This window comes from Pinus tabuliformis, chromosome J (genome assembly GCF_031772625.1).
Source record: "Pinus tabuliformis cultivar Carrire ecotype Pingquan chromosome J, CPIR1, whole genome shotgun sequence".
Lineage (NCBI taxonomy): Eukaryota > Viridiplantae > Streptophyta > Pinopsida > Pinales > Pinaceae > Pinus > Pinus tabuliformis.
This window is the reverse complement of record NC_142295.1, coordinates 1,589,651,880-1,589,671,992: the sequence shown is the minus strand read 5'-3', so window position 1 is coordinate 1,589,671,992 and position 20,113 is coordinate 1,589,651,880.

Below are 20,113 nucleotides of genomic sequence, written 5' to 3'. Positions count from 1 at the left end.
ATGGACTGTGGCCAAACAATTGACCCCAACTCCTGCAGCATCCTCAAGAACTGTCAGGATCTGAACGCTACTCAAATCCTTTTTGTCAGCCTTCAGAATCTTGATCTTGCAGTAAAATCTCTGAATCCGATCCGCTATCATCCTTTTAGTCCTATCGCCCCCCGTGATCTTCCCCATGATCTTCCCCGCACTTTTCTCGTGTTCACTTCATCCCTCATCCTTAGCCTCTTGCCTACCCTCGCATTCTTAAATGCTCTCTCCCCTCACTTCCGCATCTCCCATTTTCTCTGGCAGCTTTCGCTTCCCCATTCGTTAGCTCCCTGCTCTTCTTCTGTGTTGAGCCTTCGATCCCCCTCCCTACTGTCCCTCACTCATCCTTCAAGCTCCTTTCGCTCAAACTCGCCGGATCTGCAGCAGCGCAGAGCCCTCCTCCCACAGAGCATCAAAATCATAGTTCGGGTTCCCTCAATGGCTAGAAACGAAGACTGTCTTCATTGCATTGATTTGCAAGCAGAGCTGGAGCAAATCCGTGCTCACCAGAAGATTTTGGATGCTAAAATTGACATTCATGCCAAGATCACTAGCGAGAAGCATGAGGCTGACATCAACCTTTTTCTCCACCGAGTTACTTCACTTCAGGAACAGTTTAACGATCTCTCCAACAGATGCAGCCATGCTTAGGAATCCATTGAAATTCTAAAATTTATGTTGGAGAAAAGAAATGTTCCCAACACCAGCTCTTCAAGCCTAAGAAACATTGAAATCGACAGCAAGCCAGAAGAATCTACAGCGCACCAGATCAGCCATATAAATATAGATTAAGCATGCACTACAAATTTTGCTTCTTATTATTCCAGTTCATTAGAATCTATACTTGTTCAGGTTTTCCAAAAGTCAAAAATGATAGGAGCAAAGAGGAATTTTGTCTTCCTTGTAGTGTTTTCCTACTTTGCTTCCCGGGCATAATGCCTTGTAACTCAGGAGCTTAGTCTCCTCAATCTTTTTTTGAAATACAAACAACAACCGATTATGTTAAAAAAAAAAAAAAAAAACAGGTATAGAGATAGATTTTTCATAAAAATAAAATATTGGGTTGCTAGTTTAAATGCACTTTGAAAGGATGAGTAAAATGTTAGGAATAGAAGGGTAGGTAGAAATGTGAAAGTTTGAGATGTTGAAATGGTTATTTCCTAAAGATCAAAACATTAGGAAACATATTGGTGACGAGAGTTCAAATAACCAAAGTTTAACCCTTATGTTATTTCATTCATATCCTATCACTTCATTCATTTAAAGTCACCCAGACCCACAACCACCGCGTCCACCTATCATATCGCGACCCCATCGTTCATTCCCCGCTCACACCACCTCACCTTTCATCCCGCACACTCCTCCGAAATCATACGGCCCACACTCACTTTCGGCCCTCATTTGCCATCCAAAGTTTATCGGCGGGGTTGGGGGGGTCCCAAAATGGGAAGTCTTTAATACCGCCTATATAAACCACAAAAAAGTGCCTTTTAGTCTTTCAGGACTAGAAATCCTAAAACCACAAACCACTCTGTCTTACTCCCGAACGTGATATCCTTCATAGCCATTTACCACCGCCCCACGTCACCTCCACGTCACATTTCACTTCATATCTCCCATCCAATCATCTGCCACCTATCTGTTGCCCATTCATTTTCGCTCCTGCGCATTTATAACCAAATATCCGTTAATGAACCCGTTGGATAAGTAATGAACTTTCAAACATTCGGTGCCACACTCCCACTCCATTTTTCTCTTTATAAACATCATGTCATACACTTCAAAGGTTACACAGTTAACTTCTACGACCAAGATTATTCTTCAAGCCCGCCTGCTCAATAGCTCAGCCACTGTCTGACATTCTAGTAGCCACTTGTCCTGTTTACAAGCACATCTTCCAGGTCCACTTGTCAGTTACCTGTCTCCACTCTAGTAACTCTTTTTACCATTTTATCATTTACAGTCCACTGTTTCGTTTGAAAAAATGCCTCCCAAGGGAAAAACAATCGCAGAGGTTTCACATCCTCTAATTCACCCACATATTGATTTCCACCATACTCCATTAGTTGACAAGGATTGCAAAATCATTGAGACTTCTTCTCAATTTGATTTATTTGAAATTTATTGCTAGTGGGAAGAGCAGCTAATTGACCAAAGTGATGAAATTGGGCTCTGGGAATCCCAACTACCCCACTATATTTTTCCACAAATACACAGAGCTCCAAAGTTTGTGAGAAAATGCCATGAATCCTATGATCCTAGCCAAATAGCCATTATCTCACCTACTGGAGAAATCCTCTGTCCCATTAACGCTAATTCAATTGAGAAAATGTTGCAGGCCCCTGCCAAAACACCAACTCATCCTTTTTCTCATGAAAACCTGATAGAATCTTATAATAAACTGGACTTTACCAAGAGATCCCAGACCCTGGAACTGTTTTTAGCAATTGGTAGTCCTCTACCAAAGAGAAATCCCCCTTATGATTCATCTATGTTTCCTGATAGAACCAGGCATATTACTACTATCCTGTCCTATTTTCTTGGTTATCACTCTAATCAGTCTGTCAATGAAGCCATCCTTGGTTTCTTATCCATGTTTTCTTCTGATTCTAAGCCTACTGTTATTTATGATTTCAGTCATTTCATAGCAGAGACCATACATGAGCAGTTTGTCAAATTTAACATTGAAGAAGTATTCAAGTATGCTTTACTACTTGTGTATCTTTTTATATATTTCCAGGGAGACAACTTCCCATTTCCTTTACGGAAACTTGATGAAGAAGGACAACAACAGTCAGTGATTTTTTGGACTTCAATGGGGATGAAGGAGAAAGAAGAATTCACATACAAGTAGTTCATAGAACTATTTATTCATCTAGCCCTCAGCCTTATGAGCAGCACTCCATTACCAAGGATTAGTGAGGAGATTGTCAAAGAACTTCAGTTCATAGATCAAGCTGCAACAGGAGATTGGTATTGCTACCAAAACTACACATAAATCAGGGTTTTTGGCTGTGAGCTTCCACCCTACAAACTGCCAAAGTACCTCCCTATTAGAATCTTTGCACTGGAGTACTTGAGGCAAATATTGAATGTAGATGAAGTACATTTTGTAGCTGCCAAAAAGAAATCACAATTTAAGCTCAAAGCTCAAGTTGGTCCCTTCATTTGTAATACTAAGACAACAGGGGAGGAAGTAGATAAGCTGTTAAAAGAAATGAAATTTTCTCTCAGTTTCTCTTGGTCATATGATCCATTGGGAGTCATCTCCAAACTCAGGGTGGAAAATAAGTTCACACCATATCATCATACAGCTAGGCCTGAGATAGAACAGTTCAAGAATCAGTTGGAATGGACAGAGAATACCCTCCAAGAAGCTGAGAGTAATCTCTACGTCAAATATGCAAATTCCCATTGCACAAGAAAAGACTGCCAAGAGAGGGAGGGAAGAACAATCTTCACCAGCAATAGAGGCAACAAGCCAAGGCCTCAAGGTCTTTCACAGGAAAAAGAAACAAAGGGTCTCTATGAATATTGATTCACAGTCTCGTGAATAGTCTATACAATCTCCAACTCAGTCTACCACTTCTCATGAACAACAGATAGTCTAAATTGTTGGAGGCATTCCAGAGAATAAAGAGGAAGACATCTTCCATGTCTTTTGTGAAATTGAAAGAAAGAATGAAGAATTGAAGTTAAATACTTACACCCAGTTCTGGAAGCATTCTTCCAGCTCTCAAGCTAGGATTCTTTCAGTCTTCGACTCTAAGAAGGGGAAGATGCAAATGGTTTTCTTGCAAGTCCAAGTTCCTCAGCCCAGGACTGCAGCATAATACCAGAAACACACTTCTTTTGAGTTCAATGTTCATGATGTGCATCCAATTGATCAAATCGAGATGCACAAACAAATTGGATAGATGATTGCTTCAACCTTGACAAACATTGCTATGAGTTTGTCGAAAATGCAGGTTACATTGGCCAACATTTAGTCACAACTAAAGTTGGAGAAGGTATCCTCATTAGCAAAGGATGCCAAGATTCAATCTTCGGAAAATCTAGGGCTATGGATGGGATATTATCCCTTAAACATAAATGTTGCAGAGGAGCTCATTAAGAAAAAGAACACTGAAGTTGCAACACTAAAGAAACAGATAAAACTACCAACATCTGAGGATCCAATGGCCAAAGAAATCGAGGAGACAGAGACTCAAAATTCAGATATGACGAAGCTCATCATAGAAAAGAATTTGTAAATAAAACAAATGGAGGAGAAGATGGATAAATTGGTTAAGGAGAAGGAGGAATCTATCAAGAACATTCAAACTTCAATGGATGTAGTCTCTCTTGCAGCAGTTCCCATCACCAGAGTTTCTACTATAGCCACTACGTCAGTGACAGGTACAACAGAAGGAGCTGAACATTGTACTAAAGTTGTTCAAAACTTGTCTATCCAGACAGGAGAAATAAATAAACTAAAGGATTAACTCAAATAATTACGTTTTATGAAGTCTGTTGTACCTTAAGAAACCAATTTCCTGGTTGTAGAGAAATTGTGCTGAAGACATTAATAAATATTATTTACTATCACTTATTGTTTGTTGTGTTCTCAAATGAAGGACCTGGAAAACTTGGTCTTTAACCCTTAACACATGTATGACCAGAACATCTCAGAATGCCATTTGTTACTAGATATAAATGATGAGTGAAGAGAGCTTGAAGGAGAAGTTAAAGATAATATGCTCGTTTTTCACATAAACTACTATTTGTAACTTAGAAGAATTATGAAAATGAGAACTGAATCATAGACAATATGTTGCTTAACATAGAAACTACTATCTGTGACTCTTGGAGAAGTTAAAGATAATATTATGGTCTTTCACAGAAACTATTATCTATAACTTAGAAAGGAAGGTGGAAACTTCAAGTATAGGAGCGCTCTTTTAAGGAATTTTAACTTTATCTACATAAGCAAATAAAAACCTGCAGCTTCATTACTATGCTTGAAAGGAGAAAACATAACATGACACATGACAGAGAAGGTTACCAAATTATACACAACAACTCATGGAAACTTTTGATTCTTTCATTAAACAACGATGATATCAGGAATATAGTGGGCTAGTCTCCGAGTTCTCCAAAATTCGAACCACCCTCGTTACAATTCCCTTTTTGGGCTTTTATCTCTTCTATCAAATCAGTTTTGGAACAGATTTCTCGGAACAGCTAATAAACTGCTTTATAACAGTTACAAAACTATTTTCTCTTTGAAATTATTCAACTTTATTACATATACAATATTAAAACTCAGAAAATATGTGAATTGCACCAAAAGCTTTGAAAGGGGTCCATATATATATGTCAGGAATGATCTGATTGGAAAAAACATAAATAAAACATGCCCATCTGCCTTTTCTTCGAACTCAACTTTAAGATTGATTTTTCCCTTTACCAAGCGAAATTAACGCAAACCTTTGGTAACTGCGGAACTGAAAAAGTATTAAATCTACTTCATGAATCCATCAGATCCGCCTTTTCAGCGCTCCTTTGACTTCCCATCGCATATCGCAATCGGCCCTTTCCAGTGGTGTATTAACATAATGTTGGACTTACACATAAATCCTTCATATTTGCGCTATTTCTATTATATCTCTTTTATAATAGAAATACACCATAAACATACCTTTTCCACTTTTAACGCGGGCTTTGCACAACTATCGAGACATACCTTTATCACAATCACTATTGGCGCTTTCCATTGTTATATCGACCCAACCCTTAACATATTGCGATATGACGAACACGTCGAAGTTGGTCAAACAGGATACTCTTGAGGTGGTGGAAGACTCAAGAAGATCCAAAAAGGTTCTGAAGGCTTTTAATGCTTCATTCATAGCTTTGATCCCAAAACAGGAAAAAGCCACGACTCTGGATGGCTTCAGACCCATATCTTTATGTAATGTGGTGTATAAAATTATTTCCAAGGTGATCCCCAATAGACTCAAGCCCCTTTTATGAGCTATCATCTCAGAGGAGCAAACGGGCTATGTGGAAGGAAGACAAATCCTCAATAATATCATCCAAGATCATGAGGTGGTTCACTCTCTCAAAAGAAACAAATAAGTTGGTATGATCATTCAATTGGACCTAGCGAAAGCTTGCGACAAGCTAAGTTGGTCTTATATAAGAGCAGTTCTAAGAGCCTTTGGCTTCGACCAAAACTAGATAAGATGGGTTATGGCACTGGTTACCATGACTAGTTTCTCCATCCTACTTAATGGCGCTCCTTCAAGACTCTTCACACCCTCCAGAGGTCTCAAACAAGGGGATCCACTCTCACCCTTCCTCTTTGTTCTTATGATGGAAGGGCTAGGCAGAGCGATTAAAATGGCAAATGCTGAAGGAAGAATCTAGGGCATCAAACTCACCTTGGATGGAGCGGCTAACACTCATCAACAATTTGTGGATGACACAATGCTGCAGGGAATACCCACAGTCAGGGAAGCCAGAACGATCAAACATATTTTGAATGACTTTGCTATGGTTGTTGGCACAGAGGTAAGCCTCAACAAATCAAAATTTTTTTTGTTTAACACTGACATTGCTATTCAAAGAAATATCACTAGAATTCTTGGGTTTCAAAGGGACCAGCTACCTTCCAAGTATCTGGGCATACCTCTCACAGATAAACCTCTCAACAAGGAAGTGTGGGAGCCAATTATAAATAAACTTCAGGACAAGATTGGAAAATGGATATGTAGGTCTTTAAATTTGGCGAGGCACCTTGTGCTCACATAGGCTGTCCTGCAGGCCATTCCCATGTTCATGTTCTTAACTCTTCCTGCTCCTAAAGGAAGTAAGCAATAGATCAGGAGCATACAAAGGGACTTTCTATGGGGCAAAGGAGAAGAGAAAAAGAAATGGGCTTTAGTTTCCTGGGACAATATCTGCAAATCCAAGCGCCATGGTGGCTTGGGGCTTCATGATCCTGAAACCATCAACTGAGTTTCGGGAGCTAAACTCTGGTGGAGGTGGATCAAGGAATCAACAACTCCCTGGCCTAAGCTTTGGCAACAAAAATATGTTAAGCATTTGCAGGAGAAGGATCACATTAGAATGTCAGGGCATATTAAGGGCTCCCACATTTGGAACCTTGCCTGGGAAAATACAAGTATTGTTCAACAACATAGTTTCTAGGAAATTCGAGCTGGGAACCTAGCTCGATTTTTGGAGGAGAACTCGCAACAGGAACCCAATTTGTATAAGGATGAATTAGCAACTCTCAAGAATGACACAGAAAACAAAGGTCTACTTATGGTAAAAGACTTCTGGGACCAAGATAGAAACAATGGAAAATGGAGAACTTGGAAGGATCTAGGCCACAGTGAAGAGAGTCCTCTGAAGGCCTAGGCAGAATCTCTTACCCAGGATCTAGAACATAGGAGGATTATGGTATCCTCCTTGCCTGACCAACTAAGATGGGGAAAGAACACCAAAGGAAACTTTAACCTCAAAGAAGCTAAACAGGTAGTAACATGATTTAACTATCTAAACCCTGATCAAGTTTGGAAGAATCTTTGGCAGAGCCCCCACTGGATGAAAATAAAGTTATTTATTTGGCTAGTTCATCAAAGGAAAATATTAACTTGGGAGAATCTCCTGAAAAAAGGCTTCACTGGACCATCCAAATGCTACCTTTGTGGCTCACAAGAGGAGACGATGGATCACCTTCTCAACCTCTGCCCTTTCACCTCCACCGTGTGGGAATGGGTGGCCTCAATCTTTAGGTACACTGATAGGGACAGACTCGGCATATCCAACACTTTGAAGAATTGGAGGAAAAATTTCTCAAGGAATGAAATCATCAATAAAGCCTGGACTCTGATTCCAGGCTTTGTCAACTGGAATGTTTGGAAAGAGCGCAATAGTCGGATCTTCAAGAACAAAGCAAGCAAGCCCCACATAATTGACCAAATTTTAAGGTAGCTCAAAGACACAGTCAAAATCTTGTTGAGGACACTTCCTAAGGACCCTCCTCTGCCCCAAGATGCGAGTATTCTACTACATTTGGGTCTCCAGTCTATAAGCCCATAGGGCATAATCAAGGGTGTGAGCCAAACAAATGCAGATATAAATATTTGGAAGCCTCCTCCACATGGATTCTTAAAGGTCAATATAGACGGAGCTTCTAAGGGCAACCCAGGGTTAGCTGGTTTTGGGGGTGCTATAAGAGATGAACAGGGTCAAATAAAGAAGATCTTTCATGGCCACTTGGGGAAGGCCACTAATAACATGGCAGAACTCATGGCCCTAGAGCAATGCTTGGAAATCTTGGTGGATTCAAATTCACATAATGTCATCATTGAAGCAGATTCGGAATTGATTATTAGAGCGGCCAAGAAAATATGCAATGGTACATCACCAGATAAAGTGTCAAAACACTGGAGGCTATCACAGGTCTTTCACCGTATCTACACCCACCTGCAAACCTTAAAAACTGTAAGCTTTGTCCATGTGAAAAGAAAAGCTAACATGTTAGCTGATCGTTTGGCGAATGAAGGAGTGACTAATAAGGAAAGGGACACTCAGCATATTTGGGAGTTGTTACCCCCAGGTAAATTGTTAGAGGACTGTCTCTGTCAGGCTGCCAAAGATAGGGAGCAATGGATTAATAGGATGGATCGAAGAGGATCAGGAGACAGGCGGGAGGATAGGGAAGCCTAAACTATTTGCCTGTTGTTTGGCAGCAGTCCGAAGATTGTATTGGCATTAGTATTCCATTGGATTTGAGTGGAAGGTTGAGATCAACGGAGGAAGACCAAGGATGCAGTGGCGTGAGGACCGATTTTGGAAGTGCTGCAGGTTTAATCGACCATCAATCATTATATGGATCGATGGCGACACATTGATTAACGAAATATTGTTATCTATGAGTGTCTGTGTGTTAAACGAAGTATGGCAGAGAAACTGGGGTTGAAGCACAAATCCATCGATAAGCAGCAGATCGATGGTGGAGGGAGGAAGGAACGACAACCGTCCGATGGAGTAGATCGACGGTCTTTGCTTGGTGAAAGAACGTGCAAATTAATTCGCGCGGAAATGGTTTCTTGAACCACAAGTGGTATTTCGGGCGAGGTCTAAGTGGTAACCGGTTTTTTGAGGATGGCCTCTGATTCCACTCTTCAAGCGACACGTAGTAGCGAGGAGGAGAGAGGAAACCGCTTTTTGGGCGATTAATCCTCGTGCTACTTGTCCACCTGAAATCAACGTGGACCATTGGATCCATGAAGGGTAGATCAACAATGGAGGTTTGGTCGTGCAAGTGGTTGTTTGACATTCGGAGTAAGGAGGTGGAGTTGGAATTGTGACTCGCCGATATGCGATTAAGTGATTCGACGATAGCCATTGGATCATTGGAAGAGTTGGACGACAGTTTTCAAGCCGTTCGAAGATCAGTGTTCGGTGAGCGCAGTGGGAGGGCGTTGCACCGGAAGTGCGTACCTGTCATTTTTTATGGTCGCAGATGTATTATTTTTGAAGTCTGACCTTATGGGTTGCGGGTCGGGTTTTGTGTATTTCCTGTGTAATCCTTATTTTCCGTTAGAGTGAATGGTTCCGAGTTTTAAAGGTTTAAAGCCAATAACACTTCTGATAGGTTATGTGGACCATTTTTTGGTAAACGAAAGGAATTTTGGTTTACCCTGTAACATATGTAATGTACTTGTTCGGTTAATAGAAAGCTCCATTCTTACTTGACCAAAAAAAAGAAGTTATAGAACATAATATAAAAACTATCGGGTCCGGCATCCTTATCGCAGATCGCAATCGGCGAATGAACCAATACATATGCATTCGGCGCCTTACGGACCTGCCAGAGTTATTAAACACTTTATATATATATTCGGGTCCGACCCTTATCACAGATCGCAATCGGCGGGATCACATATATAATAAACGCTCTATGTTATTTCGGACCCGCCGACATTATAAAATATGGCATATAATATCGTGTCCAGAACCCAATCGCAAATCGCAATCGACGCTTGTCAACGGAACCAATCGTCCATAATCATTGTGGACCTGCCGAACTTTTAAACGCAACATATATATTTCGGGTCCGATGTTAACACTTTAACACTTGTTTCCTTTGTAAATCCGATATATTTCTTTATTTCTTTCTCGTTTCGATATGCACTTATACATATATCGGGTCTAGCTCCATATAACCATTTATATAATGACTTGTTTTGTTTGTATAGCAACTTTGGCTACTCCGGGGCTGATTCTTTTACAATTCTTTTAGTGATTCCACTATGTCACTTCTTCATCTTGCTTTTATCTCGTTTTAAAGATATTTTCAAGTGATTTTTGAATCAAACATGAATATTAAAGGTAACAAAAAATGCATGCTACAACAAATTCTATATCAGATAATACACACACAACTGAAACAAACAGACTCAAAGGCCAAGTGGAAGTGTTGAAGAAAGAACTCACAGATTCCTTCATAGGAAACAAGTTGGGTTTAGCAAAAGAAGTTTTGTGGGAAGAAATCACAGAGGTAATCAAGGAGATTTGGCCCTCCATTAAGATAATATTCAATCAAAAAGATCTCTTGGAAAAAGCTTAGGAAGTAGTGGAATCCATAACTAGGTAGCTGGAGGATATGCCAGAGACTGCCTCTGACATAATCAAATTCTTGAATTCCAAGGATGACTATGAGCTTGAGGAGTTAAGGATAAGTGACAGAACTGCAACAATATTAGAGGTAAAGAAGATTATCACTAAGAAAAATCTCATCCTTCAGCTACATGGAAAGTGTAGAAATGTTAACAACATAGTTCAGAGATTTTTCAACAAGATTGAACCTTTGGTCAGCAAAGGTTTACCTTCTATGATGGTTATTAATGATAAATTGATGCCAATTGAGGATTATGTCAAGAAGTTAACAGAGGTGGGCACCCATGCAACTTCAATAGCCAATATCAAAGGATCAACAACACTAGCTCTCATAGTAAAAACACTCAGGGATTCTTTCTTCATCCTGGATCAAATCAAGCATATATTTTTGGAAAAACCAACTTTTACTAAATACACTGAGATGGATGAAATCTACAGGAGGGTAACAAAGATTTCTATCCCAGATAAGAAACACTAGGAAGAATTAACAGATTTACTTGATTAAGGATTATTGAACAACATTCAGTTTTTAAGGGAACAGTCAGCCAGCTTCAACCACTTTTCAACTTTTTTTCAGTAATAGTCATTAAACAGCACAGCACCAAAGTAGTGCCAGATCATTAGACAGTTTCATTTTCGATTGTGTAAATAATCTATTTTTGTAAAATAAGTTCAAGATATTTTTTGTCCTATTGATGTATAAATAACACTCTTCATGAGTTATTCAGGGTTGCACCCTTGAAGAAGCATTTCTAGACATCTTATGTAATTAATCTTTCTAGATCATTAATACAAAGCAAAGGATTCTGAATTCTATTTTACATAGTTTGTGTTTCCTGTAAGTTTTTCCAGTGTCATTCATTATGTTTTTTCTTCATATACTTGTGTCTTGCAGAGATAACTAGGTAGGAATAATTGTATTTCAATATATTCCTATAAGCTTTCTGAAGTGATAATCTATAAAGAGAATGAATTAATAGACTGTTTTTTTAATTAATTCCCTCAAAATTAATAAATCATCAACATCTTTTGTAGGCTCATGTGTATTTTCTCAAACCTTTAAACATAGTTTAAAGGTTTTCATACCTATGATTATTTAGCTTTCAATTTGAAAACTATGGCAATCATATTACTTTTCTGTTTCTGCTCATCATCTTAAAAGCTATTTCACTGTGTAAATATTTATAGCAGCCCTCTGCTGAGATATTAATATTATTCAATAGGTTAGGCACATCAGTTCTATATCTGTTTCATCCATTGGTCTCCCAAATTAAAACAAAACCCCCAAAACATTTATCTTAGATGCTCTGGCATAATAGCTGACCATTATTATCTTAGAGATACAATGGGAGGCACTCAAATTCCTCGCGGTGTAGGCGGAGAACTCTGGTGGAATCCACATTGATTGGTGTTTTTGATGTGTTCTATGAGTCCCACATTCATGCTTGGAATATGGCACAAGGGTGATTGGTTGAAGAGAGACTTGGCTCAGCCAATCTATGGTCGGGTGGAACGTGGTAGTCCCATCTTCGGATGGTTCATTGCATTGATTAATGAGAATTTCATTCCATTGATTTTCATGTGTAAATGTATTGGTGTATATATGGATTTTGATAGCTGATATGTTTATTGTAATTTTGTTCCTATTCTGTTGGTTATACGTTCATTTTATGGTAGCAACTATGTTAACCTCTCTACATGTTTTTACTTGTGTTGGAATGGATATTGTATCTATGACCTAATAAATGATAAGGCAACAAATGACATGAGGAAACAATGGTTCATGGTGATTCTCAGATAAGTAAGAGATCCCTACACTTAACTATGTTATTTACACATGTAGGTTACATGTCGATGATATGTTTGATGAAATTCCTATCATGGCTAGTAGGGGTCTGGCTAAGGCCTTGATCAACTATTTACTTTTGCATCATTGTTTCCCTATAATTTACTTAATTTTGAGCTTTCATTCCATTATGGGCAGTGGCCTAGGCTTTGGGCCTGAAAAAGTGGCTCAAATCCCGGAGTCGTTGGCACAAAATTGACAAGTTTCGTCCACAGTCCCTGGCATGCAGGCCTATGAGAGTGACTTTAGGTCTCTGGTCGCTCCCTTGCCCATAGAATGAGAGCAACTAAGCCTTAAATTGTCCAAAACAATAGTGGGACCCAGGGACAGGTTGTCTGAGTGGTTGACTTGTCTCCTAAGGGTTCTGTTGATGGGTTGGATGGTTGTGTGTGATGTTCCATTGATTCCACTTCCTTAAGGTCACCTAGGAGGTCAAATCTGATCATAGTAGCCTCTCATCTCATGTTTACCCCAGTTGCACAGTTACTTGGCTGGATGTGGGAGGAGGGTGTTACAGTTACCACATTGGTTTACTTTATAATTATAAGACTTCCAAACATTCATGCATTTGATTTGAAAATTGGATTTAAACCAAATTATGCACACATCTCAAAATTAATTATTACCGACCTATTAATAAATTCAAACTTCGTTATGCACATATCTCAATATTAATATTACCATACTTATTAAGAAATGATGGAAGAGATCAAAGCAGTAGAGCCATCAAACCAACCCAATCCTTTAAACAAGAGAGTTGTAATATAATATCTTTTTTCCCAAAGGAAAACCTCATACAAAATCTTCCAAGTACTTGCACATGATCCATGGATGGTAAATGGCATAAACCATTGGCCCTGATTATGGAACCTAATCCAAAGGGGACAAAGAGAGTTTAACTTGTCACCTCCCCAACTTTGTGGGAGAGATCTCAAATATGGCTCATGACCGCTTGAGCTAAGATTTGGAGCCAAAGTTGTGCCATATTGTTTGAGTAAAGCCTTAAGGCCAGAGTTGTACTATAGTATCTCTCCAATATTTTTAAGATAAAAATGAATTACATTTGACAAACTAAAATTGAATGTTCCAAAACTTGTGATAAACCTTAATTAATAATTTAAGAGCTACAAAGCTTTACCCAAGACTTATCCATTTTACCAATGATATTCTCCCATACTTTTTTTATAAACTTGGCAGAGCTTTACCGAAGCACTAGTTTTCCAAATTGTATACGTCATCATTTTGTAGCAAAGCTAGATTAATAGATTAGATGTATGAGCTTTGACCAACCTCTAATGTAGTTTCTAATAAATCCCACAACATAAGAAATCCCATATATCAACACTTATGTGTGGATATTCTTTAACCTAACTTTCCATGTCAACGATTTTTATCCTTCTCACGCATAGGTAATTTATCCACTTACATTCCCAATAAATTTGGGTTTACGGTGTTAGCATGTGTGGGTCACTTAAGGACAAAACATGTGAACCCAACCCAGGAGGAAGAGGCAAAAGATTATGTTTCAACATAGGAGTCCAATAAAATCAATAGGAGGTGCAAGAAATAGGGCAATGCGCAATCCCTATGGCAATGAGCTAATTCCCCACCAAACAAGGCAAGCATGGATTTTTATTTTTTAATCAGTAAAACCAAAAAACTTCGAGGGAAAGCAATTAAGATGAATCTTATTAATCTTCTTATAAATGTTATGGATGGATATTTGAATCACTCTAGGTTAAATTTTACAACAATAAACTATTCAAAAAACAATTGCATAAGAAAGCAAGTGAAATATATATTAAACTAGGTTAGTTTCCCTTTCACTTTTGGCGATCTAATTAATCTACTTAAGTTGGAAAGTAAAATTAAAAATAAAGATGCAAAAAACATAAAGAAACCTTTATCTTTCCCTTCAAACCCAATGCAGACAATAAACAACAAGCATTAATGTTTATTCTTAATTCTTCTAGATGTGTAAGTGCTCAAAAAGGAAATGAAGTGTTTTGGGAAAGAGCATAAATTTATGTGTATAATCAACTAACAAAATCCTAAACTTCTGCAAAATAAAATAACAAATATAGAGAAATAAAAAAGGAAAGGGTTAAACCTCTTCAATATGCCCAATTCACTAAGCTCCTCTTACAAAACCAATATGTTTCCCCATTCTACACGAATATGTGTGTGTGTGTGATAAAGAGAGAGAGAGAAACAGAGAGAGAGCATGCAAGAGGGAGAGAGTGTGAGAGGGAGAGGGAGTGGCAGTGGGAGTGGGAGAGAGAGAAAGAGGGAGGGAGAGCATGAGGGAGAGAGAGCATGAGAGAGAGAGAGCATGAGAGAGTGGGAGAGAATGTGAGGGAGAGAGAGAGGGTGGGGTGGTGCCGAGGGGAATTGAACCAAGAATAAGGTGCTTGAGAGCCAACAAGGGCATCATTGGAAGAAGAATAATTGAGGCATTTGGTGCTCTGACATATTTCTGAGAGAGAGAGAGAGTGTGTGTGTGTAAGGAGCCTATAGATTTTTTTTCTTGTTCCATTAGTCATGGTTGTATTGGTGACGAGATCAATATATTTTCAGTTGGGGTGGCGTTGAGGGGAATTGAATCAAGAATGAGGTGCTTGAGAGCCAACAATGACATCATTAGAAGAAGAATAATGGGGGCATTCGGTGCTCTGCATGTTTCTGAGAGTGGATTGTATTTTGGATTTGTTGCATTGAATCTTGTGGGAGGATATCGGGGCAAGGAAGACCTTAGTAGACGAGTGACAAAGTGAGAGATCCATAAGAAACTGTGGGGATAAAGTACAACAAGTGTCACAAGATCCAAAATGGCTCGATGATATAACATGTGGTATATAAGATTTGATACTTGTGAAATGTATATGCAAAATGAGATATTGAAGCCCATTATTCTTCTTCATATAAGAGTGGATCTACAAAGCCATTGCATACTCAAGGTGGCATGAGATGCCAAGAAACTAAATCAAGTGAGTGACTAAATTCATCCCAATTTGGTGTTCATTTTGAAGTCCATTATGGATCTTGATGATAATTACCAGGCTAGAGAAGGCAAGAGGCAAGTGATGCCATCGAAATAGACGAGGGGATTTGTAGGTGATCAACAATAAGTAAGATGATATTAGGGCATGATATTGTCGTTGTGCTAGATAATTTGATAAAGATCCAACAACTCTTTAAGTGCATTGAGATTAGAACCCACAATACTCAAGTGTTTTGATTGGAACCAATCCTTTAGCATAATGAGAGTGACTCTTTTGAAAGTATATTGTTTAATATGTGTGTGTGATGTTTATTTTTCTAAGTATAGGAGACACAAAATGAAGAATGGTTCATAGGAATATTAACCATGGTGAATGGTGATTAAACGTACATAAGAAATGACATGAACCATTGGCAGAAGCACATGGATGTAGAAAGAAAGAAGAAAAAATACATAATTAAGGAGTGTTGAGTTGTCTTACTATATTTGGAGTAGAGAGAGACACGAGTAAATAGAAAATAGATGTTTTTTGTTTCATTTCCTTGTGTATAGAATGGTAAGACAAGTACTTGGTTTATGCAATTGTATTTCTAGTAAGAGGGATGTTGGCAATGAAATCAGTGGATTTTTCATCACCTCATGCGCTCAGGCATACAATGTAATTTTTATGGAGTTCGATTTTATCACATGTAAATGTGCAGATGGATGTGAGAGGCATGCATACCCTTGGTTTAATGGTTCACTGGTGTAATTTTATACGTAGACTTAGGTGATCGAGGTTGTGTTGTATTCCTGAAAATTTGGTAGATAAACTTTGAGGGGGGTAGGTGTTTACTCAAGTCAAGTTTAAAAGGGGGAATGGGTTAATCTTGAATCAAGCACAAAATAGTTAAGACAACCTTGATATAGTTACTAATAGGTTTATTGTTCATGGTTTATGACCTCGTGATATTACATGTGATGAATTCTATTTGAGATCTTGAAATACTTGATTGTAAGATGCCTCAAGTGCCCTAGTGTTTGGACGACTTGGTTGGATTATACAAGATTTAAAATATAATAGACAACTATTAGGTATTGATTTTACTAGTTAAGAGTTTATAGGGTAAATTATTGGCTCTATGTGTTTTCTTGTGTGTTGTTTCTCTCTCTTAGCTTTAACAAGTGAGAGGGGGTTTGATACAACATCCCTAGGATTCTCATTGATTTAGGTGGTACAAGGAGTGAAATGAAAGGCAAGAAAGGAAATGAAACACACACATAGAGAAATATAATAGAAAACATACTAATATGGTGAAAACCCAACTTTTATTAAAAATGAAATAACAAAAAATTGTAGAACACAAACTACGTACAATGGTGGTAGCTATCTCTAAAGAGAGAGAGATGATGACTACACACATTTGCAAAATTTATCACAAGAGGTTGAATGAATTTCCTTTTAACATAAAGGAATAACCCTATAGGTATAAAATCCCAATCCCAGAAGATGAAGCACCAAAAGGTTTATGGGACCTAAGGTGATTAGTTGGTACATCAACTTTAGGTATGCAACTTTTGCATACAATATCTATTTGGGGTACATAATATCTCATTGGAAAGAATTATCTGATGAATACAATCTTTTGAATAGGGCTAGGACATGCCATGGTAACCCTTGGCCCTTGAATTGCCAAAAAAATTGTAGAAGGGCACAAAATGACCTAGGAGGTTTAGGACCCAAAAAACCATAGAAAAACTGCCAAAAAGATAGAGAACTATTGAGGTAATGGAAGAGGTGGGTGGCCATTGATATCTACTTGAATCACTCCTTGTTATAAAAAGCCACATTAAATCACTCATCCATAATAGACACCACTCATCCAATTTTGCATTCCTTGAGGGAGATATCCTTAATAGCTCCTAACTTCATCCAATTTATGAGGGTTGTATTTTGTAATTATAATTTAGAGTCCATAGAAAGATAAAGAGAATTCATACTTTTACATAGAGAATGAAAAAAACAATCAATATGTAATGTCGATGACTTTGAATTTTGTTTTGGAGTGTGCTTATCTTCATCTAGTGCCCTCCTTAAGCTTAAGGGGCTACTTGCATTCAACCTGTAGGTTTTAACCCCGTATAAAAATTACCTACATACGAATTCTAAAACACAGAAAAAATAAACAATGCAAGAGCATAACACATAAAACACATATACATAGAGATGTTCCCACTAGATCCCAAAGCCGGGACTACCAACTTGATTTTTCATTATGTTCCTTTCAATGTTATAATACATATTTATACATGTCGAAGCATCCAATACCATGGACCGAAAACCATCGCATCCAATACCATGGACCGAAAACCATCGCGTCCAATACCATGGACCGAAAAACCATCGTGTCCAAAAAATAACATGTGCAAAAATCATGCACAAAACCATAGGTGGGTCCGCCCAACCTAACATAGGGTCCAAAATCAAAATTTTCCGCCATAAAGTGGGGTTACGGGTACCCCTCAAACCCCCTGTTAACTACGTGGAAAGAATATAACACAATCCAACATTCTGCCACTTGTTGTTTTCTTTCCACAGGGGGCCACAGGAGAGCTTAGTTATTTTTCCAGCCTTGAAACACCCATTGTTTCTCTAGACCAGGAGAACTTCTCAGAGCTCACAGATTTTTTCAATGCATCTGCAGTATTCTTCAAAATGTCCACCTTTACCAGCAACACCTTTTTGTCTTCTATCATATCCCTCACATAGTGATACTGAACATCAATGTGCTTTGTCTTTGAATGATAAGCAGGGTTCTTTGCCAAGAAAATTGCACTTTGGTTGTCACAGTCTATCCTTATAGCTCCCTGTACTAACCCCATACTTGAACACAATCTCTGCAACCAAACTGCTTCCTTGCTTGCATGAGTGGCTGCCATGTATTCTGCCTCTGTAGTTGATAGTGCCACTACAGATTATTTCTTACTCATCCAACTGACTGCACCTCCAAATAGGTTAAACACATACCCACTTGTAGATCTTCTCTAATCCAGATCTCCAGCCCAGTCTGCATCAACAAAGCCACGAATATCCAACACTTTGTCTAATCCTGGTCTTCCTTGGTAGCACAAACCATAATCACTAGTGCCACGCAAAAACCTGAAAACTTGCTTCACTGCTGTCCAATGCTCCTTCCTTGGTTTTGACATAAACCTGCTCAGTACTCCCACTGCATGTGCAATGTCTGGTCTAGTACAGACCATTAGATACATTAGGCTACCGACTGCACTTGCATATGGAACATGGGACATATCCTCTTCCTCTTCTTGTGTCTTGGGACACTGTTCAGTAGATAACTTTACACCTACAGGAATAGGAACCTTCACCAGTTTACTATCATGCATATTAAACCTCTGTAGTATTGTCTCGACATACTTCCTTTGGTTTAACTAGAGCTTCCTCTTTTCCTGATCTCTTTTAATTTCCATGCCCAAAATATAGTTTGCAGCACCAAGATCTTTCATGTCGATTTTGGAGGACAATTGGGTCTTCAAATCTTGGATAATTTCTTTGTCATTTCCAACCAACAACATATCATCCACATACAAGACCAAATAAATAACACGGTCACCAATTAATTTAAAATACACACAATGATCTGCTTTGCTTCTGGTGAAGCCAAGTCCCTGTATAAATGTATCGAATTTCTGATACCACATCCTTGGTGACTGTTTTAACCCATACAGAGATTGCTTTAACTTGCATACCAGTTCTTTCTTACCCTTCACCGCAAAGCCTTCAGGTTGCTTCATGTAGATCTTCTCTTCCAGATCCCCGTGAAGAAATGTTGTCTTCACATCCATAAGTTCTACCTCAAAATCAAAAGCAACAGCAACAGATAAAAGTAATCTAATAGAAGTTACCTTGGCAACAGGAGAAAAAATATCACCAAAATCAATTCCCAACACTTGGGAATAACCTTTCGCTACCAACTGAGCTTTGTATTTCTCCACATTTCCTTCTGCATTTGTCTTCTTCTTGAACACCCATTTGCTGCCAATGGGTTTCCTTCCGGCCGACAACTCCACCAGATCCCAAGCCTCATTTTTGTGCAAAGATGCCATTTCATCAACCATGGCCTCTTTCCAGAGTTTTCCATCCTCTGAATCCACCGCTTCCTTCACAGTTCTGGGATCATCATCAGTAATAGATAAAGAAAAATTTGAACAGAAAGAAGATGGACTATACCTTTCTAGCTGCCTTCTTTCTCAAACTGATCTTCTTACACCCGGAGTTTGTGGCTCTTAATCTTCTAATTCCTCCTCTGCTGTAGAGTCTGATTCTTCCTCCTTTAGCTCAAACTCTATCTTCTTAGGTTCCTTTGGTTGGACTTCATGTTTAATAACATCTTTCACCTCTTTGAACACCACACTTCGGCTGTACACAACCTTCCTTGTTACTGGGTTCCAAAGCTTATAACCCTTCAAACCATCCTTATACCCAATAAAGATGCATTTTTCAGATTTACTATCCAACATGGTTCGTTTCTCCTTTGGAACATGTACATATGCATCACATC